This window comes from Homarus americanus, unplaced genomic scaffold, assembly GCF_018991925.1.
Source record: "Homarus americanus isolate GMGI-L3 unplaced genomic scaffold, GMGI_Hamer_2.0 scaffold55640, whole genome shotgun sequence".
Lineage (NCBI taxonomy): Eukaryota > Metazoa > Arthropoda > Malacostraca > Decapoda > Nephropidae > Homarus > Homarus americanus.
This window is the reverse complement of record NW_024713650.1, coordinates 6121368-6143324: the sequence shown is the minus strand read 5'-3', so window position 1 is coordinate 6143324 and position 21957 is coordinate 6121368. Positions and strand designations below refer to the sequence as shown.

The 21957-nt window shown below is 44.7% G+C and overlaps 1 protein-coding gene across 1 annotated transcript in view; it reads right to left on the bottom strand.

Annotated features, from left to right (window-relative positions):
* The window catches only part of LOC121874542, a 146516-nt gene that overhangs the window by 942 nt on the left and 123617 nt on the right, over positions 1-21957 (bottom strand). The gene's annotated exons all lie outside the window — the stretch shown is intronic.

The following is a 21957-nucleotide window of genomic DNA, read 5'->3' as shown; positions in this document are numbered from 1 at the left end:
GTGGGTAAGTGGAAGTGATGGTCAGTACACACACACACACACACACACACACACCAAGTTTAATGGCTGTTAGTGTCTTAGTTGGTGATCATCCCCCTGGAGGAAGTTGTGGCTTAACGCTACACTGCCCTACAGGTCACTATCCTTCCTTCCGCTGTCCTCGCTCCCTGGGACCTTTAAACCATTTTAGTCTTAATATTCTTTAACATTAAGGTCTATATTTTGACCTTGAATCTCTGTTGAGTGTTAGATTTAAGATAGCGGTCGATTTTGAGCTTTATTTAGTCTATAAATTAAGGTCATTTTCGTTTTAAATCATTCCTTGTTGTGAGAGTCTGGACACCATATGATTCTAGGTCTTATTCTCTCTTGAGTTAGAATCGATTTCGCTGGGAACAATTATTAGCTGTGAACTTGAGGTAGTATATGATTTTCACTCTTATTCACTAAAGCTATAAGAGCTGGGCTTTTTTTATGTTAATATCCCGGTGAGTTAGGAATAGCAGCAATGAACTTTGGACGTTATGGTAGAGGAGTTTAGAGGTTTGTTTACCTTGTTGAGTGTTAGTTTGAGGCGGTTATGCTGCTGGTTGTGTTTAGTGGGTGTTGTTTCGCATTTTCTTGTTGACCACAGTCTTCTTCCTCCTCCTCTTCTCCTCCTCCTCCTCTTCTTCTTCCTCCTCCTCCTCTTCCCCTCTTCTTCTTCCTCCTCTAGGTCACACCAGGTCACGTCAGGTCACTCCAGGTGAAGATTATAATCAAGCAGCTTCCGGCCACCCCAATTTTGACCTCAAATACTATACCTCAGGTCATCTAGGGGTCACGAGGGATGGATGACCAGGAGCGACAGAGGAAAGGTCATGAGAGGTCACGGAAATTGCCAAGTATCTGTGACCATGATGATGTTTGTTTGTGGTTTAGGTTAAGGGATAAATACTGGTTAATGATATGTTGCTTTAGTGAGTTGTTATTGAGTCGTCTATTATTATTATTATACAGATCAACGAATATACACACACACACACACACACACACACACACACACACACACACACACACCACACCACAGCCACACCACACCCACACCCACACACACACACACACATACTACTACTATTACTTTGCTGTCACTCGGAATCGAGTATGACGATCATCCAGCTATGATACAATGATATGAGTTATTAGGGAAGTCACCTACAGTAGGTTGGTGAGTTTTGAGGTGACTAAAGAGGCCGATACGGGACCGGCAGAGTCATTCACAGATGTTGCACATGTGGAGGGCTACACCTAGTGCGGGAGGGGCGGCGGCAGCGACTTTCTGGCGTTGGCGCTTGCCTGCCTCGGTTTGCAGTCGGGCTAACTCGAAAGTATTGACACCTTCTCATGTGGTGCTTCTCCAAGCATTACAGTGTGGAGTAATCGTCTCCCAGGTGAGGGGGTCGATTTGGCACTTTTTCAGGTTTGTCTTAAGACTATCTTTATACCTTTCAATTGCCCGCCGGCGTTACGTTTACTATTCGTTAGGTGACTGTAAAGTATCTGCTTTGGCAGTCTACTGTCGTCCATGTGGGTAACATGGCCAGTCCAGCATAGTTGTTCATGGATAATGGTAGCCTCGATGCTCCTACAGTTGGTGTCAGCAAGAATACTGGCATTTGTTCTCTTGTCTTCCCAGCGAACTCAGAGGATGGAACGTAGACTACGTTGGTGAAAGTTTTCAAGTGCCTTGAGGTGCCTCCTGTATGTGACCCATGTCTCGCTGCCATATAGCAGGGTGGGAAGGACCACTGCTCGATGTACATGCAACTTTGTAGATGATTTCAGCTCCCTACAGCTGAAGATACGGGTACAAAGTCTGCCAAAGGCTTGAGATGCACATCTGATCCGATGTTGAATCTCTTCATCGAAGTCTGCGGTGGTGGACAGGTGGGAGCCGAGATACCGAAAGTGGTCAACATTAGAGAGGGTAGTACTGTTAAGCTGGGTGGATGGTGGAGGTGTGGCTGAACCAGGGGCAGGTTGAAAGAGAATCTGAGTCCTACGTACAATCTTGTTCAAGATTCTTCGAACACTGCTGGAGACAGCTGGCAACTGAAGGCCGTTTGTTTACTATAGTACGTAGTGAAAATTATGAATGAATGTAAAAGTGATCGGTGATTGGTTACTTAGTTCCCCGTTGCTTAATTAATGGTTGGGCTTTTCCATTCATTCATATTTTTTACTACGTACTATAGTAAACAAACGGCCTTGAGGTGCCAGCTGTCTCCAGCAGAGTTCGAAGAATCTTGAACGAGACTGTACACACACCTCAAGGCCGAAGTACACACACACAAAAGTACTCAACACAAGTCGTCCAAACAAGACACATATCAGACACACAAACTAGCCTATAGGGTGACCTTCAACAACCAGAAGCGTGGGTGTAATTACCGGAGAGCTGTTAGTGTGGTCAGATGGTAACCTCTTAACCCCCAACCTCAAGTGAGCCGTGGCATGTGCTGGCGGCGGCCGTAATTTTTTTTTTTTTTTTTGTCACTTACAGCGGCTAGTTTACTGTGCACCCCATACTCATCCTGTGAGCGGTAGCACAAAAGGATTACAGAGTAGAGTTTACAAAGGATCATAATAATTAACCCCCGTTGTCAGGATATTATGGCACTGAATGTTACACAGTATTTCATTTACATTATTTGTTTAGTTCTGTACATAAAGGATAACTTATTCACAAGTGCGTGAGTACAGGCGTGTGAGGCAGTATGTCTGGCCTCACACTTTGTTATTCACATTTGCGTGAGAAGTATTCAAGCACATTGTGTATTTGGTTCTATACATGGGAACTGATATAGCTACTATGTGCAAAAAAATACAATCATAATATGTCGGCTATCTTGCCATTAGAGATGAAGTGTTGTGCCATTTCAGGTCCAAGCACACTGTGTGTGAAATGATTTCACACACAGTGTGCTTGGACCTGTCCCTAAAAGGTTCTATCTTCACACAGTCGAGGACGTAGTGTTCAAGTGTGTGGCCATATGTCTGGCCACACACTTTACATTTAGTCTTGTTTACATCTGCTTGAGGAACATACTGCCAGAGGTACTTATATCCTAACCTTAATCTGTGATTTACAACATCTTGTAATCTAGTGATCTTATTACTTGCTCCATATACATGTTTCATGATACATCTCATCGTAGTAACCTATGGATCAGCTAGTGCCTGTTTGCACTTGTCTACTTTACGTCAAACTCTCATCAATAAGTTCTTTCTAATTGCAGTTTAAGGGTTCTTTTGACGAATTAGAATTGTATTCAACAGTGTCTTTGTTAGACACTTGAGTTTAGCGAGAGCATCAACTCTGTCATGTTTTATAGAGCCCTGCTCTTGAGAGGGATCCACAACAGTTTGTGTAACACCCCGGTCAACAAGGCACTATATTTGTGTCTGCTTCAGAGACAAGAGCGTGACAACCTGAAGTCGAGGTGCCAGGGCAAGTAGTGAGATAGAGTCAGTGATGATGAGACTGTAATGACATTGAGACAATAAATTTAATAGCTGTAAGTGTAATAGCCTAATTCAGTTTGTAGAGTGGATGCAGTTGTTAATTCTAACTCATTTCTCAATTATAATACCGTCAGGTTAGTCTAACAATAGCACTTCCAGCCCTCCACAGGCGGTGTTAGAATCCATCAATGTAGATGGTCTGTGATAATATCATCAGTCTGTAGGGGTGTGTATGTGTTCAAGAGCTCTCACTTTGGCAGTGTGTTGGAGATAAATGCTTTGTATAATTAATTTTTTAGGCGGATACGTCGGTATTGTGATATCGAAGGAACTGTCCGCCAGGGTGGCAAGCTGTATTTGTGTCTCAACTTTGTACAGGTGGTCTAGTCAAACATCTTCCTTATGTGTGGCTGTGGTTTGGATCCCATTTAGACTCAGTAGTCCTATGGTTCATACATTCTAGCAATTTAAGAAACAATGTTGTCAGGATCACCGCAGAAGCCTCAGGGGCTATCATGAGGTTGACTTCTTATTCTATCTTTAACACTGGGTATGCCTAGTTCTTTCCTCATATTAAAAGTACTTTTAGTGCTCATAGGACATCCTAGGATAATTCCAGGGCTTTATTTTATGTGCAAACTTGTCAACGCCTTTCCTGTCACGAAGGACCAGGGCGCTGGTGGCAGTAATCTATCAGAAGATCTTATATAGCCTAGGTACATTGTTTTGACAATTCTAATATTAGCAAAATAATGTAGACACCCCACACTTCCACACTCTAAGGGTCTCAGTCTGTCAGTGATACATTGGCGGGTTAGCTGTTGTGTATGTGGGTAGGGTACAAAAGGCAAACACCAAGATATTTAAAGAAAAGCTTATAGTCAATAGTGTTGTTACCTATCTTGAACTTGGCAGGGCCGCGTTTGCAGTTACCAGCTTGTTTTGATAACACCTTAGTTTTGTCGGTGGAGATAATAAGACCGAGGTGTTCACAGGCTGCTGCTGTCTATACTGGTTCAGGGTGGTTTGCATTTCACGATGAGTTTTTAGTATGTATAAGAATATCATCAGCATAGCTGATTGTATTGATATTGCTGAGATTTGTCAGGTATTGAATTTAATAATGCGATGCATACATTGAACCAGGGTGGGACTAAGTACTCCACCTTGAGAATTTACCAGTTGCATATCTTTAACTACTTTTGTAACCTGAAACACTTGCTTAGCCCTTCTGTTAGTGGTAACCCGCTTGTCAGTGTAACCTACCTCCTGTAATGGTGGTGGTTCCCAGAACTCCTCCCAGCAGGTGAACCAACGTCTGTCAGTGACCCAAACCTCCCATGTAATTCCTGACACATTGTTGCCAATCGACGTTCTGTAGCACCATCCTGGGCTGGAGTGTGCAACAATAGAACACACCGTTGCCACTATCACCTCACATTGATTTTCAAAAACACTAATAAACACAGAACAGGTGGACAAGTTACATCCTATCCAACAATTAATTCTTAATTTTTTAAATCAATTAATATTGATTTTTTCCAAAACAGTAGTGGCCAGAGGTAACAGCCTAGTTTAGTGTTAATGGTGATGAAGAAGCCACGCCCTTATTTTGTCCTATCAGGGGCTTTCCCTCACAGACGCCAGACGCCTTATGAACCTTCGGGACACCTTACCTACAGCTCACTCACATTCCTCCCCAGAATCTCAGTAAAAGGCATCGGTAACTAAGGGAACGTTAAGTCCATATGACACCTCCACTTGACCTCCCCAGATACCCGCCCTCCTGGTTGGTTGGTCCTATCAACTGCCAGGGCCGTCAACATCCACCAACCTTAACACCACACACTGTACACTCTTACAATGTATGTGGCCCTTGACTTACGCCTTCCTGCTCCCTGGACCCCTCACCCCCCCGTAGCTCCCCTCCTTCCCTCCCCCTCTTGTGACCCGTCGTGGAGAAGGGCCTTAAAGGTATGGTGGTAGGAGGGTGGATGATGACTTTGACTGCAACTGTACCAGTAAATTAATAAACCAAACCCACTGCCCGCCGTAGACACACGGCTGTACTGTAGTCCAGTAGTCTCTCTCTAGTCCGGCTCTTTGCCTAATCCGGTTATCTCTATAGTCCGGTAATCTCTCTAATCCGCACGATCGGATAATCAGTTTACCGATCACATCAACGGCTTGCAGCTGTGGTTATATTATTCACTCGGTATGCCCAACTCACTCTTCCTCCTCCCTCACCTTCACTCTCTCTCTCTCTCTCTCTCTCTCTCTCTCTCTCTCTCTCTCTCTCTCTCTCCTTCTTTCTCTCCTTCTCTCTCTCTCTCCTCTCTCCTTCTCTCTCTCTCTCTTCCCTCACCTTCACACTCTCTCTCTCCTCTCTCTCTCTCTCTCTCTCTCTCTTCCCTCACCTTCACACACTCTCTCTCTCTCTCTCTCTCTCTCTCTCCCCTCCTTCCCTCACCTTCCCTCTCTCTCTCTCTCTTCCCTCACCTTCACCTCTCTCTCTCTCTTCCCTCACCTTCCACTCTCTCTCTCCCTCTCTCTCTCTCTCTCTCTCCCTCACCTTCTCTCTCTCTCTCTCTCTCTGACTCACTGGCCCCTAATCTAAGGTAAGTGACCCTCCCGACTGGCAAACCAAGTTAATGATGGAGTGAGTAGTACACCTGGACAGGCACTGAGCAGGTGTGTGTGTGTGTAGGATGACCCACGTCCACCCCGACTCTCTCTCTCTCTCTCTCTCTCTCTCTCTCTCTCTCTCTCTCACATACACGCGCGCGCTTACTACAGACTATCACACATCTGTTAAATATTACCTTATAACTGTCAGCTACTGTCACCACCTGTCAGATACTGTCACACGCCTGTCAGATACTGTCACGCCTGTCGAATATGTCACACACCTGTCAGATACTGTTAAATACGATCACATGCTTTCTGACCTGAACTATCCTAACATAACTTGACATAATTTATTTTTTGTTGGGTTAGGTTAGCGTTAGGTTAGGTGCTTGAATTAGGTTAGGTGTGAATAGGTTAGGTTAGGTTAGCGTTGGGTTAGGTTAGCGATAGGTTAGGTTAGCGTTAGGTTAAGTTAGAGTTAGGTTAGGTTAGCGATAGGTTGGAGTTAGCTTGTTTGGTTAGATGGACTATAAGGTTGGGTTAGCTGACAGGCTGATGAAGAACGATGGTTACACTGGTTCCTGAAGGGTGAGTTATGACCTGGTACAGTAGCTCTGAAGGGTGAGTTATGACCTGGTTACAGCCTCCTGAAAAGGTGGGTTATCACCTGGTTACAGTAGCTCCTGAAGGGTGAAGTTATGACCTGGTACTAGCACTCTGAAGGGTGATTATGACCTGCAGTTACGTAGCTCCTGAAAGGGTGAGTTAACCTGGTTACAATAGCTCCTGAAAGGGTGAGTTATAACCTGGTTACAGTAACTCCCTGAGGGTGAGTTATGACCTGGTTACAGTAACTCCTGAAGGGTGAGTTATGACCTGGTTACAGTAACCTGAAGGGTGAGATTACGACCTGTTTACAGTAGCTCCTGAAGGGTGGTATGCAGTTACAGTAGCTCCTGAAAGGGTGAGGTATGACCTGGTTACTGTAGCTCCTGAAGGTGAGTTATGACCTGGTTACAGTAGCTCCTGAGGGTGAGTTATGACCTGAATGTGCTCCTAAAGGTGGACATGACCTGGTTACAGTAACTCCTGAAGGGTGAGTTATGACCTGGTTAGTGCTCTGAAGGTGAGGTTATGACTGGTTACGTAGCTCCTGAAGGGTGAGATTATGGCCTGGTACAGTAGCTCCTGAAGGGTGAGTTATGACCTGGTTACAGTAGCTCCCAACTGAAAGGTGATTATGACCTGGTTACAATGCTCCTGAAGGGTGAGTTATGACCTGGTTACAGTAACTCTGAAGGTGAGTTATGACCTGGTTACAGCTTCCTGAAGGGTGAATGACCTGGTTACAGTAGCTCCTGAAGGGTGAGTTATGACCTGGTTACAGTAACTCTGACTCGTCACCTCCAGTAAATAATAACAGTATTGATTCTCTATGATACTAACACGGCCACTACACGGACTTGTCTGTCTTCATACACACAGGTACAACACTGTCTGCAACGACCACCCCGCTATAACACACTGTCTACAGCACCACCCCTTATACCTTGCTGACCACCCGCTATGACACACTGTCTGCAGCGTACCCCGCTAACACGCAATGTCTCACGACCACCCCGCACTGTCTACAACGACCACCCGCTGCGTTGCACTGTCTACAACGACCACCCCGCTATGACACACTGCCAGCAACCACCCCTCTCAACACTGTCTACAACGACCACCGCTCATGACACACTGTCTGCAACGACCACCCCTTATAACGCATCTACAACGACCACCCCTATGACACACTGTCTACAGCCACCCCGCTATGACACACTGTCTGCAACGACCACCGCTATAACACACTGTCTACAGCGACCACCCCTATCACATGCTGTCTACAACGACCACCCGCTATGACACACTGTCTACAACGACCACCCGCTATGACACACTGTCTGCAACGACCACCCCCTATAACACACTGTCTACAACGACACCCCGCTATAACACACTGTCTGACGACCACCCCGCTACTTACACACTGTCTACAACGACCACCCCGCTATAACACACTGTGACACCCCGCTATGACACACTGTCTCTGCTTGACCACCCCTTCCTTATCTCAGCCACACACTGCAACACACTGTCTACAACAGCCGCTATGACACACATGTCTACAACGACCACCCCGCTATAACACACTGTCTACAACGACCACCCGCTATGACACACTGTCTGCAACGACCACCCCGCTATGACACACAATGCAACGACCACCCCACTATGAACACTGTCACCACAGACCTTCCCGCTATCACACTGTCTATAACAACCACCCGCTATAACACACTGTCTACAACGACCACCCCGCTATAACACACCATCTACAACGACCACCCGCTATAACACACTGTCTACAACAACCACCGCTATAACACACTGTCTACAACGACCACCCGCTATAACACACGCCTACAACGACCACCCCTCTATAACACACTGTCTACAACGACCACCCCGCTATAACGTCTACAACGACCACCCCTCTATAACACACTGTCTACGACCACCCGCTATAACACACTGTCTGCGTTACCTCCTACCTGTCTACAACGACCACCGCTATAACACATACACAACGACCACTTCGCTTAACACACTGTCTGCACGACCACCCCGCTATAACACACTGTCTACCGACCACCTCGCTATAACACACTGTCACTACCAGCCACCCCTCTATAACACTGTCTACAACGACCACCTCGCTATAACACACACTGTCTACAACAGCCACCTCCTATTACACTCTTCTACAACGACCACCCCGCTATAACACACTGTCTACAACAACCCCCCGCTATAACACACTGTCTGCACATACCCTATAACACACTGTCTGAAGACCACACCGCTATAACACACTGTCTGGCGACCCACACTTCTGTCTGCAACAAGCACTATAACAAACTGGAGAAGGTGGGTGTGAGGGAAAGAAGTGGGTGTGAGGAGGAAAAAGGTGGAGTGTGTTGGAGGAAGGAGTGGGTGTGGGGAGGAAAAGTGGTGTGTGGGAGGAAAGGAGTGTGAGGTGTGAGGAGGAAAATGGGTGTGAGAAGAGTGGGTGTGAGGAAAGAGTGTGGGAGGAGTGGGTGTGAGAAGGTGAAGAGGAGGAAGGTGGGTGTGAGAGAGAAGAGTGGGTGTGAGGAGGAAAGAGTGGGTGTGAGAAAGGAGTGGGTGTGAGAGGAAAGGAAGTGGGTGTGGGGAGAGAGTGGGTGTGAGAGAGTGGGTGTGAGAGGAAAGGTGGAGTTTATGGGAGAAAGAGGTGGGTGTGTGAGAGGAATCAGTGTTAATGAGGATCTGACTCCTGCTTCCTCATCATGTGACGTCACGCTTGAGGTCCGTTGGTTGCCTGCACCCACCCACCCCACACACACACACACACACACACACACACACACACACACACACACGGTCATTATTAACAAGCTAATTTAATTCATGCTTTTTAATTAACCATTTAACAATAATAAATAAATTAATGTTTTAGAAGCCAATAATAGGTCAGGTTAGGTCAGGTCAGGTTAGGTTAGGTCAGGTCAGGTCAGGTTAGGACAGGTCAGGTTAGGTCAAGTTAGGTTAGGTTAGGTCAGCTCAGGTCAGGTTAAGTTAGGTTAGGTCAGGTCAGATTAGGTTAGGTCAAGTCAGGTTAGGTTAAGTCAGGTCAGGTTAGGACAGATCAGGTTAGGTTAAGTTAGGTTAGGTTAGGTCAGGTCAGGTCAGGTCAGATTAGGTTAGGTCAAGTCAGGTTAGGTTATACTGAACAAGTTTTTATAATCCTTATCTCTCAGGTTATCTTATAAAGTATCTAATGTTGAAAGTAAACATAATTAAATTTTATATTCTAGTTCACTGTATAATATATACATAAGAACATAAGAAAATAAGGAGTCTGCAATAGGCCGGTTGACCTGTGCATGGCAGCTCTTGTCGAGAGTTACAACCACTCTCTATCATCCATGAATCTATCTAGCCTCCTTTTGAAACTTTCCAGAGTTCCAGCACTTACTACAAAGTTGCTAAGCTTGTTCCACTCGTCCACCACCCTATTTGTGAACCAGTTTCTTCCTATCTCCCTCCTAAACCTAAACTTATCCAACTTAAATCCGTTGCTCCGAGTCCTATCCTGCTCGGATATTATAAGAACTTTATCTATATCTCCTCAATTGAAATACCAGCACAATACACTCTGTTTGGTTCATTACAGTCCACATACATCACTGTTCCTCTACTGTTGCTTCATTAGTTCGTGTTTATGTCATCTCACTTTACACAAATATTAATAAATTTGTGCTCGTGTTGTTCTTAAATTGTAATATAATTTTTAGTGAAGTTGTCCAAATTATTAATTAATGTTTGATCGTTGTGGTCAATATTTCGCAAAAGTCATTCAGTGTTACGTATATACTGCTGTTACCTATATACTGCTGTTACCTATATACTGCTGTTACCTATATACTGCTGTTACCTATATACTGCTGTTACCTATATACTGCTGTTACCTATATACTGCTGTTACCTATATACTGCTGTTACCTATATACTGCTGTTACCTATATACTGCTGTTACCTATATAATGCTGTTACCTATATACTGCTGTTACCTATATACTGCTGTTACCTATATACTGCTGTTACCTATATAATGCTTACAGTGTTTATCTATCTCTTCCATAATTTATACCTACATGATTATCTGTCTCGTCTCTCCCACAATTATACTGTGGCTCTTCCTTCTCTCTCCCTGTTCCTTCTCTCTGTTCTACTCCTATGTGTTGGTCCGGTTCTCCAGCCTTCACCAACTACGTTAATGGCTGCGTCAGGAAGCTCAATGTGTGTCTTTCATGACTTGACTGATAGAGTAACATCCATGATTAACGAACAGGTGACTTATTTTTTTTTGGGGGGGGAGGTTAGGTTAGGTTAGGTTAGGTTAGGTTAGGTTAGGTTGGGGAGGGAGGCTAGGTTAGGTTAGGTTGGGGAGGGAAGGGAGGTTAGGTTAGGTTAGGTTAGGTTGGGGAGGGAAGGGAGGTTAGGTTAGGTTGGCATCAGGTGAAGTAAGCTGGGGTGTCTAATCCTCAGGTGATACGAAATTATCATCGTGTTTTATTATGACCCACGTCTCTCCCCTCATTACCCCTCACCTCTCACCTTATATCCTTGCTTCTCACCCCTGCTCCTCTCTCCCCGAGGCTACGTGTTTTATGAGCCCCTGCCTCCCCTCCCTTCGTCCCTTCCACTCCTTCCCTCCGCCATTCGACTACCTTAAAGCAAATGGAGGTGGGGTGATATTCTGTGACTCTCAAAGTGCTTTGAAATCAATGAACAGTCCGTCAGGTTCTATGTCTAAAATTGTGTGTGACATTAAAAGAAATGTGATAACTGCCAATGAGAACAATTTCGTATTGAATTTGCTTAGATTCCGTCCCATGTTGGAATTAGGTATCATGACCGTGCTGATAGACTGGCCAATGAGGCATGTAAGAAAGAAAATGTTGACCGTGACCTTAGCCTGTCCAATGCTGTACTTAAAAACATACAAGTGAGAATCATGAACTCTGATCTAGAAGAACTGAGAAATGCAGAGAGACCTGACAGTTGTAGCATTAGTAAATATGACAAATTTTGTAACAAGAGGTACCGGTATGGCCAGCATAAGGACAGAACCAGACAGTATGATATAGTTGTGGCCAGAATTAGGCTAGGATACAGACACATCTGGCAAGTTAGTAACGCTGTACCCATACCGGAACACTCAGCATGTAAACTTTGTGATAAACCTTTAAAGCATTCATTTGAACACTATATTATTGAATGAGACACTGTCAAAGACTTCAGGCCACCTGGCTTATTGTATCATGAGCTTTGTAATTACTACATTGAATCAGGGGTGCTTGAGGACATTCTTGCTGTTTATCCCAAATTTGCTGCTGGCCTGCACTGATTAGTCTTCAATTAGAATATGACGTCCAGTGTACATGAACCACTGTCTTGCATGGCAGTGAAGAGTGACATCACCCACATGACTCTGACCTATATATACTGCTAATGAATATGATGTATTTCTTTGTGTATGAACCTCTGTCCTGAGTGGCAGTGAACAGTGATACCACCCTCAGTTTCAAGACCTAACTGAATTACTCACAATAGGCAAACTGTACTACAAGCTTTGTCAATAAATTTGATAAGCAAAAAAAAAAAAAAACTCAGCCATTCCTCTCTCCCTCCTCCTTCTCATTCCTCCTCCCTACTCCCCCCTCTCACACCCCATGTACTGGTGAGAAAAATCAGTAACTCTCCACACTGCCTCTCAATTACTCTCTCTCTCTCTACCTCCTTTAAGCGTGGACACATAATCACAGGGACTAAGTCATCGTACTCAAAGGGTTAAGTCATCGTACTCAAAGAGGTTAAGTCATCATTACTCAAAGGGTTAAGTCATCGTACTCAAAGGGTTAAGTCATCGTACTCAAGGGTTAAGTCATCGTACTCAAAGGGTTAAGTCATCGTACTCACAGGGTTAAGTCATCGTACTCAAAGGGTTAAGTCATCGTGCTCAAGGGTTTGAGTCATCACGTGCTCGAGGGTTAAGTCATCGTACTCAAGGGTTAAGTCATCGTACTCAAAGGGTTAAGTCATCGTACTCACAGGGTTAAGTCATCGTACTCAAAAGGGTTAAGTCGCTCGTACTCAAAGGGTTAAGTTATCGTACTCAAGGGTTAAGTTATCGTACTCACAGGGTTAAGCTATCGTACTCACAGGGGTTGTCATCGTACTCTCAGGGTTAAATCATCGTACTCAAAGGGTTGTCATCGTACTCTCAGGGTTAAATCATCGTACTCAAAGGGTTAAGTCATCGTACACGAAGGGTTAAGTCATCGTACTCAAAGGGTTGTCATCGTACACGAAGGGTTAAGTCATCGTACCCAAAGGGTTAAGTCATCGTACTCAATGGGTTAAGTCATCGTACACACAGGGTTACCAGTAAAACTTTATTAAATACTATTATTATTATTAGTATTAATAGTAGTAGTAAAACATACACACAAACACACACATAAAACAGCTCCAGAGAGAGAGAGAGAGAGAGAGAGAGAGAGAGAGAGAGAGAGAGAGAGAGAGAGAGAGAGAGAGAGATGTTATAAGTTCACAAATTCATTGGCAGAGCTTGTAGTACAGTTTGCCTATTCTGAGTAATTCAGTCAGGTCTTGACACTGTGGGTGGTATCACTTCTCACTGCCACGCAGGACAGAGGTTCACATACATTAGAAGTCATATTCTATTTGAGGACTAATCCCTGTGGACCAGCAGCAAATTTTGGATAAACAGCAAGAATGTCCTCAAGCACTCCTGATTCATTGTAGTAATTACAAAGTTCATGATGCAATAAGTCAGGTGGCCTGAAGTCTTTGACAGTGTCACATTCAATAATATAGTGTTCAAGTGTATGCTTTAAAGGTTTATCACAAAGTTTACATACTGAATGTTCCGGTATGGGTACAGCGTTACTAACTTGCCAGATGTGTCTGTATCCTAGCCTAATTCTGGCCACAACTATATCATACTGTCTGGTTCTGTCCTTATGCTGGCCATACCGGCACCTCTTGTCACAAAATTTTTCATATTTACTAATGCTACAACTGCCAGGTCTCTCTCCATTTCTCAGTTCTTCTAGATCAGAGTTCATGATTCTCACTTGAATGTTTTTAAGTACAGCATTGGACAGGCTAAGGTCACGGTCAACATTTTCTTTCTTACATGCCTCATTGACCAGTCACAAAATTTACACGAGGTACCGGTATGGCCAGCATAAGAACAAAACTAGACAATGTGACGTATTCGTGGCGAGAATTCGGCTAGGATACAGACACATTTGGCAAGTTAGTAACGCTGAACCCATACCGGAACACTCAGCATGTAAACTTTGTGATAAACCTTTAAAGCATACACTTGAACACTATATTATTGAATGTGACACTGTCAAAGACTTCAGGCCACCTGGCTTATTGTATCATGAGCTTTGTAATTACTACGTTGAATCGGGGGTGCTTGAGGACATTCTTGCTGTTTATCCCAAATTTGCTAGCCCACACTGATTAGTCTTCAATTAGAATATGACGTCCAGTGTATATGAACCACTGTCTTGCATGGCAGTGAACAGTGACATCAACCCACATGAATGTGACCTATATATACTGCTAATGAATATGATGTATTTCTTTGTGTATGAACCTCTGTCCTGCGTGGCAGTGAACAGTGATACCACCCTCAGTGTCAATACCTGACTGAATTACTCAGAATAGGCAAACTGTACACCAAGCTTTGTCAATAAATTTGTTAAACTAAAAAAATATAAATAAATGGCCAGTCTATCAGCACGGTCATGATGCCAAATTCCAACATGGGACGGAATCCACACAAATTCAATACGAAAGTTGTTCTCATTGGCAGTTATCACATTTATTTAAATATCACAGACAATTTTAGACATAGAACCTTTGCCTGTTTGACACTATCATCTCCTTTTCTATATATATTACAATTGCACAGCCTGTTCTACCTGTGTTTGTCTGCACAGAACCATCAGTAAAAGCATAACATTCACTTGATTTAATACTCTCTATGTGTCTGTTAATAGTTTCTAGTGTGACACATCTCATCACATCGATGTTTAACATTTGCTTACTACCAACAGGAGTGTAATTAATAGGAAATGATATATCCAACCAAGGAGGAATGGCATTAATGGGTTCGTCTTTTGTGGAAGATAGACGGAATCTCTCCATCTCCAGCGAGAGAGAGAGGAGAGAGAAATAGCGTCGCTCACACAAACCGCGGAGGTCAGCGTGTCTCCCCTTATAGCAACACGTGACGTCACACATCCTCCCTTCCCTGGCCGCCACATCTTTCCCAGTTCACCCCGCCTGGAGGATATAATAGAGAAGTTTTCTCCTATGAACATTGCCTGTGTGTTGTTGTTGTTGATGTGTGAGGAAGAGCAGGTGTTGAAATAACTGTCTGAGCAAGTAATGAACCTCCCTTCTTTATTTTGAGGCATAGAGTTTATTCCCATTATCACAGTACTAGTCTATCCCACTTACAGTATGTACAAACCATTCTTACAAGGTTATCTCCAGTTCGTGATACAATAAGCCAGGTGGAGTGAAGTGTTTGACAGTGTCACATTCAACAATATGATGTTTAATTGTATGGTTAAAAAGTGTAAACCCTGTAATAAACCTTTAAGGAATATAGTACACTTGAACATTATATTATGGAACGTGACACTGTCAAACACTCCACCTGGCCAATTGTATCATGACTTCTGTAATTACTACATTGAATCAATAGTGCTTGAGGAAATTCTTGCAGTTTATCCTAAATTTGCAAGTCCACACAGATTGGTCCTTAAATAAATTGTATATGAACCTCTGTCCTATGTGGCAGTGAACAGTGTTAACACCCTCAGTGTCAAGACCTGTTTTAAGTACTAAGAATAGGCAAACTGTACTCCAAGCTTTGCCAATAAAGTTGTTAAACTCTCCCTCTCTCCTCTACCACCACCGTAACCACCACCATCACCACCACCGTCACCACCACCACCAACACCCACCACTGTCACCACCACCAACACCTACGCCCTCAGGCTTCCCTAAATATCATCACTCACTACACTAGTCAAGTATGTGTGTAGTGTAGTGTAGTGTAGTGTAGTGTAGTGTAGTGTAGTGTATACTCCCTCATGACGTCAAGCCGACCATATATACTGCCTTATGACGTCACCATCAAGCCGGAAGTGACGCATACTGGGTCTTCCACTGTCATTGCTCTACTGATAAGCGATTTCTGGAAAGTAACTCTCTCTCTCTCTCTCTCTCTCTCTCTCTCTCTGTGTGTGTGTGTGTGTGTTCCGTACCGAAACACTCAGCATGTAAACTTTGTGATAAACCTCTAAAGCATACACTTGAACTATATTATTGAATGTGACACTGTCAAAGACTTCAGGCCACCTGACTTATTGTATCTTGAACTATGTAATTACTACATTGAATCAGGGGTGCTTGACGACATTCTTGCTGTTTATCCCAAATTTGCTAGCCCACACTGATTAGTCTTCAATTAGAATATGACTCCAATGTATGTGATCCACTGACCTATATATACTGCTAATAAATATGATGCATTTCCTTCTTTGTGTACGAACCTCTGTCCTGCGTGGCAGTGAACAGTGGCATTACCCATATGAATCTGACTTCTATACATATATAGCTGTTAATGAATATGATGTATTTCTTTGTGTATGAACCTCTGTCCTGCGTGGCAGTGAGAAGTGATACCACCCTCAGTGTCAAGACCTGACTGAATTACTCAGAATACGCAAACTGTACTACAAAGCTTTGTCAATAAATTTGCTAAACTAAAACATCACCAGGCATAAACTATTTCTCGTTCATATGCCCTTTATCCTCCTCCTAGTCACAGGCCTGGCATTTGACATTATTAGGGACCTGCCACTCTTTGCCATAAACAGATAAAATGTACCGGGAACTTTCCCCCCACACACTCATCATTCTCTCACTTTATGTAACTTGACAAAACCTATGACCCTTCAGGCTTTTACGCCCTTAATGTACGAGTCATAAAGGCAAGTATGAACTTTTCATACTTCCCAGATGGGCGCTGTAAACGCTTCTGCGCTTCACCTTGCACAGGATGTAAGGGGGTGCCCAATAAACTAGCCCCCTCGGGGGCAAATCTGAATCTGATTGCCCCCTCTCTCTCTCTCTCTCTCCCATTCTACAAATTAATGGCGGTAGCTGGTAACTCCCTTACCGGTGTTTCCATATAGTGATCACGTAAATAACGCCATCTCACCTGTAACCAACCCCCCCCCGGCGCGTCTTGTTGTACTGGTGCTGTAATTATGTAAGATACAGCCGTGGATGACTTGGGTGAAGTTTTCTCACAGCTACATTAGGTGGAGGATTAAGTGGATGATGCTGTACTGTATGTGTCGTGTATATTGTGGTCAGTGGGGGGCATTGTCTCTCTCTTGTTCTCATTATTATTTGTCATTTGTATATGACGTCTTGTTTCTTACTACTACTACTACTGTTTTTAAACGCGGCCTCCAGGCTCCCCCAATAGTCACATCTTCGCCGCCATTTTATTAACTATCCTAATACATAAGTAGCTACCCTGGCTGTGTTGGGTTAGTTGAGCCGCAGATCTATGCAGCATTCAGTGACTGTTGCCTCATAGTCAATATCTGTGACTGTTGTCGGCTTTGGGGCCGATGCTCTCGTTCCCCTGAGGCAGAGCAACGCAGACCTAAGCAGAGAGGACAGTCGACATCTCAACCAGGCTACAACGTGGCTTCTGGGCTGCTGCTTCTGTCCAGACAACACCTCCATCAGTCTTGTGTAGAAACATCTAGCACTTGGTCCCATCCCACCAGAGGTTATGAACACCAGAGGGGTGAAGCTGCCCTGATCTACATTCTGAATTCTCTCGCCTTACGCCCTGATCTTGTCATTTTCGTTCCCCTTGTGTGAAGTGTCGAGAGCTAGGTTATGGTGACATGCGGCCATGTGGTCAAATATCATGATATCAAAGGCGGCTCGTTGTCCCCGCGTCCAGAATCCTCGAGTGCTGGCGTCCACACGGGCTTCGTTAGATGTGTTGGAAGTCCTGTGATGGAGGCTCTCACTGTCCAATGGAAGGAGGGTCGGTTCCACCATCACGTCGTGGCAGATTTCCTTCAGTATATTTGCTGTTAGATCCCTTACTTCGTCATGCCTCAGGTATACAAAGCCCCCTTTCTTACACACCACAGCGTGGTCAGTGTTGTAGGATGAGCCACACACGCATTGGGAGGGTAAACCTTCTACTGGCCTACCGTACCTTAGAGCAATGGCATCTGTGAATTCTTGTTTATTAAGACTAAAAACCTTTTGCCCTTATCGGTAACGTTGTTAGCCAGTTCGAGGCGCCCACTTGCGCTATAGCTACTTTTTTCTTTTTTAAGATCTCTGTCACTTGCAGCAACAGTTGTTGTTTATCACTTAGGTGTGCTGTCGTTCTGTCGTAGTGGACAGTCGAATCTTGTTGACTTCGCTGGTATCCACCTCACTTGTTGCATTCTGAGCTATTATGGGCTCAGTGAGGGCTGCCGTGAGCTTGACTGAGTTTTGTTGTTCGGTGGCAGCAAGCTCCTCTGGATTGGTCATTCCCATTCCTCCCAGTCTCGGCGGTAGTGCAATGATTGACCTTTCTACTGGGGTCAAATATTGTTTTTTTTTTATTGTTAGGATAAAAGCGACTCTGATAGCTTCTTCCAAAGGGTAGAGGAGGGGTCCGATATCAGGGAGAGTGCGCATCAGGTAGTTTCAGCGATGCTCGACTCCATGGGTGAATGCCACAAACGCCACATGTGGCTCTGTGTTAGCAATATCAGACAGAGCTTTTATTTCCTTCACCCACTCATTTACCTTTCCCGTTACGTACTCGGTCTTGAAGTCTTTTGTGTCGATTAACGCATCGAGATGTCTTTGGCCGCCCTTTGTTATTTTTAAGTCACTTGTGTTGAACACCTCCACTGTCCGCTCATGGTATTCTGGTTTCACAATGAGGAAGGACTTGCTGGCATTTGGGTGGTGCCCTATATGTGGACCACGCGATGTTCCCAGGTCCCACCACGTTTTTATGTCCTCTGCTTTTCCTGCTCCTGTAAGGTCTTCAGCATAAACCACTTGCTTGATATTGGTTGTTTCGAATTCTATTTTATGCTGGAGCACGGATAGGCCTAGTGAGTGCATTACCATGGCGACAGGGTCCCCATGCGTTGTTCCCTCGGTTGACTGTATAATATCCATCTTTGGGCCTTAAAGCTTGTTATATCGAGGTCTGATGGGTTTCTATAGGTGTTTTCAACATACAATGCAAAGCTTGGACACTTGATCTTCATGTTGTGCAGTGTAGCCTTGCGGTTGATTATGTTGAATGCGTTGGAAGCATCAACCAAGAGTACTGCCTCACAATCGTGCTTCTCAAATATCTTTCTCATGGCGTGAATGGCAGCTTCACCCCAAGACTGGTGACCAGCACATACTTCCTGCAGCTGCTCTTAGATCGTCAAAGACCACCTCCATTATGCATTTTCCATTGATCCGTCTCAGCACTTCCCTCACCCCTGTAGGCCATCCTGGGTTTTTATTCAGAGGAATGAGGCGGCAGGCCGTCAGAGCACGGAGGTGATGGCAGCACGACGTTGCTAGCTTTCTTGAAAGGGCAGCGGTGGCACTGCAGAGATCACTTCCTGCTTCACCGAACTTGTTAGTGCTTAGGATGATTCTCCACCTGTCTGCATCCAGGCCTGAAGGGCCAGCCCCTCCCTGTGTCTTCAGTGCTTTTTTTTTCACACCATCCCTCCTGTTATTTTCTCGAACATGACAGCATTAGGAGGGATAAAGGCTCTCTGGAACCTGATGCCTTCCGCTTCACTTGCAGGGGGATGTTTTTCCTTCAGTTGTTAAGGTCTTCCCGTTTATTGGCAGCACATCACAGGAAGATTCCTCTGTGAGAGATCTTACCGCCAAGGACACTTTTCCCTCACACATCTTGTTGTCAAACTTTCTGGCAACTTCCTCGGTGTATTGCTTTCCGTTTCCTGTACATTTCAGTCTCTCCTGCAGTGTTCTTGCTTCACATAGGAGATCATCAAGGGCCCCCTTCTGCCACATTGTTAATCTTTTCCTCATTGCTGCCACATTTTCCTTGCACTTACTCCTAACGTGTGCTCTCTGGCAGAATGTATGAGGTATTATTGCCTGTATGTGGAGAGCTAATGAGGCCAGGGAGCTGTCATGAGTGTATATTGTATGAGGCGAGACATCTCCCAGATCATTTCTCTGGTGGCCCCACATTTTGGTGGTTCAAAGAGGTTAATTGGAGACCACCTGACAACTTCTGAGTAGGTTTCTTCGACTCATTTCTCTGCATCTTCGCTCGACATGCCATTCCACTGTGGTGGTTGTCTGTCATTCACCTCGAGGACATCTGCCAGTGATGGAGCAGCGTTTATTTGCACTACATTTTCAGACTGGGTGGACTAACTGCTATCATTCAGGATATCGTCAGGCGGTGTTGTCCGGGCAATATCCATTGTGTCCTCCTGTGACGGCTCCCTGCCCTGGGGGTCCCGAGAGTTGTTCCTCCTCCTGCACCCAACACATCGGCGGTTGTTTCTCGCACATTCACAGTTTATTTTGGTTCCAGTTAGCACAGATGCAGCAAAAGCAGTTAGTTAGCTGGCATAATGGTCCACACTTCAAGCAACAGGAGTAACTAGTGAGGGAGGCAGTAGTTATACTGAGAGTGAGAAGGAGCCATTATGACCTCAGGACACTTGGTTAATACGGGTCATGAGTGTCATTGATGTCTGCCACTGACACCAACTTTGGTCCAATTTGGAGGAATCTACTTCTTGTGATAAGGGACTACTACTACTATTACTACTTTATTTATTTATTTAACGTGGCCTCCAGCCTCCTCCAATAGCAACACTTCGTCATTTTATTATCTTTAAATTAAATATTCTAATATAATAGTAGCTACATTAATCTTGTCGTTTTCGTTCCTCTTGTGTGCAACGTTGAGAGCTAGGTTACGGTGACATGCGGCCATGGGGTCAAATATCCTGACACCAAAGGGGAATCGCTCTCCCCGCGTCCAGAATCCTCGAGTGCTGGCGTCCACACGGGCTTCGTTAGATGTGTTGGAAGTCCTGTGATGGAGGCTCTCACTGTCCAATGGAAGGAGGGTCGGTTCCACCATCACGTCGTGGCAGATTTCCTTCAGTATATTTGCTGTTAGATCCCTTACTTCGTCATGCCTCAGGTATACAAAGCCCCCTTTCTTACACACCACAGCGTGGTCAGTGTTGTAGGATGAGCCACACACGCACTGGGAGGGTAAACCTTCTACTGGCCTACCGTACCTTAGAGCAATGGCATCTGTGAATTCTTGTTTATTAAGACTAAACACCTTTTGTTCTTATAGGTAAAGTTGTAAGCCAGTTCGAGGCGCCCACCTCCTGCACTATAGTTACTTCTTTTATTTTATTTTTTCTGACAATTGCAGCAACAGTTGATGTAGTTGACCACTTTAGGTGTGCTGTCGTAATGGGTCGACGAATCTTGTTTACTTCGCTGGTATCCACCTGACGTGTTGCATTCTGAGCTATTGTGGGTTCAGTGAGGGCTGCCGTGAGCTTGACTGAGTTTTGATGTTAAGTGGCAGCAAGCTCCTCTGGATTGGTCATTCCCATTCCTCCCAGTCTCGGTGGGAGTTAAGGGGGGTGATCTTTCTGCTGGGGTTAAGTGAGGGTGTTTCACTAATTTGGGAATGAAACTGACACTGATAGCTTCTTCCAAAGGGTGGAGGAGGGGTCCGATAGCAGGGACAGTGCGCATCAGGTAGTTCCAGCGATGCTTGACTCCATGGGTGAATGCAGCAAAAGCCGCATGTGGCTCCGTGTTAGCAATCTCAGACAGAGCTTGGATTTCACTAACCCACTCATTCACCTTTCCTGCTACGTACTCGGTCTTGAAGTCCGCTCTACCGATTACTGCACCTAGGTGTCTTTGGCCATCCTTAGTTATTTTGACCTCACTTCCACCGAACACCTCCATTGCCCATTAATAATGTTCTGGCTTCACAATGAGGAAGGACTTGCTGGCATTTAGGTGGTACCCTAATTGTGGACCATATGA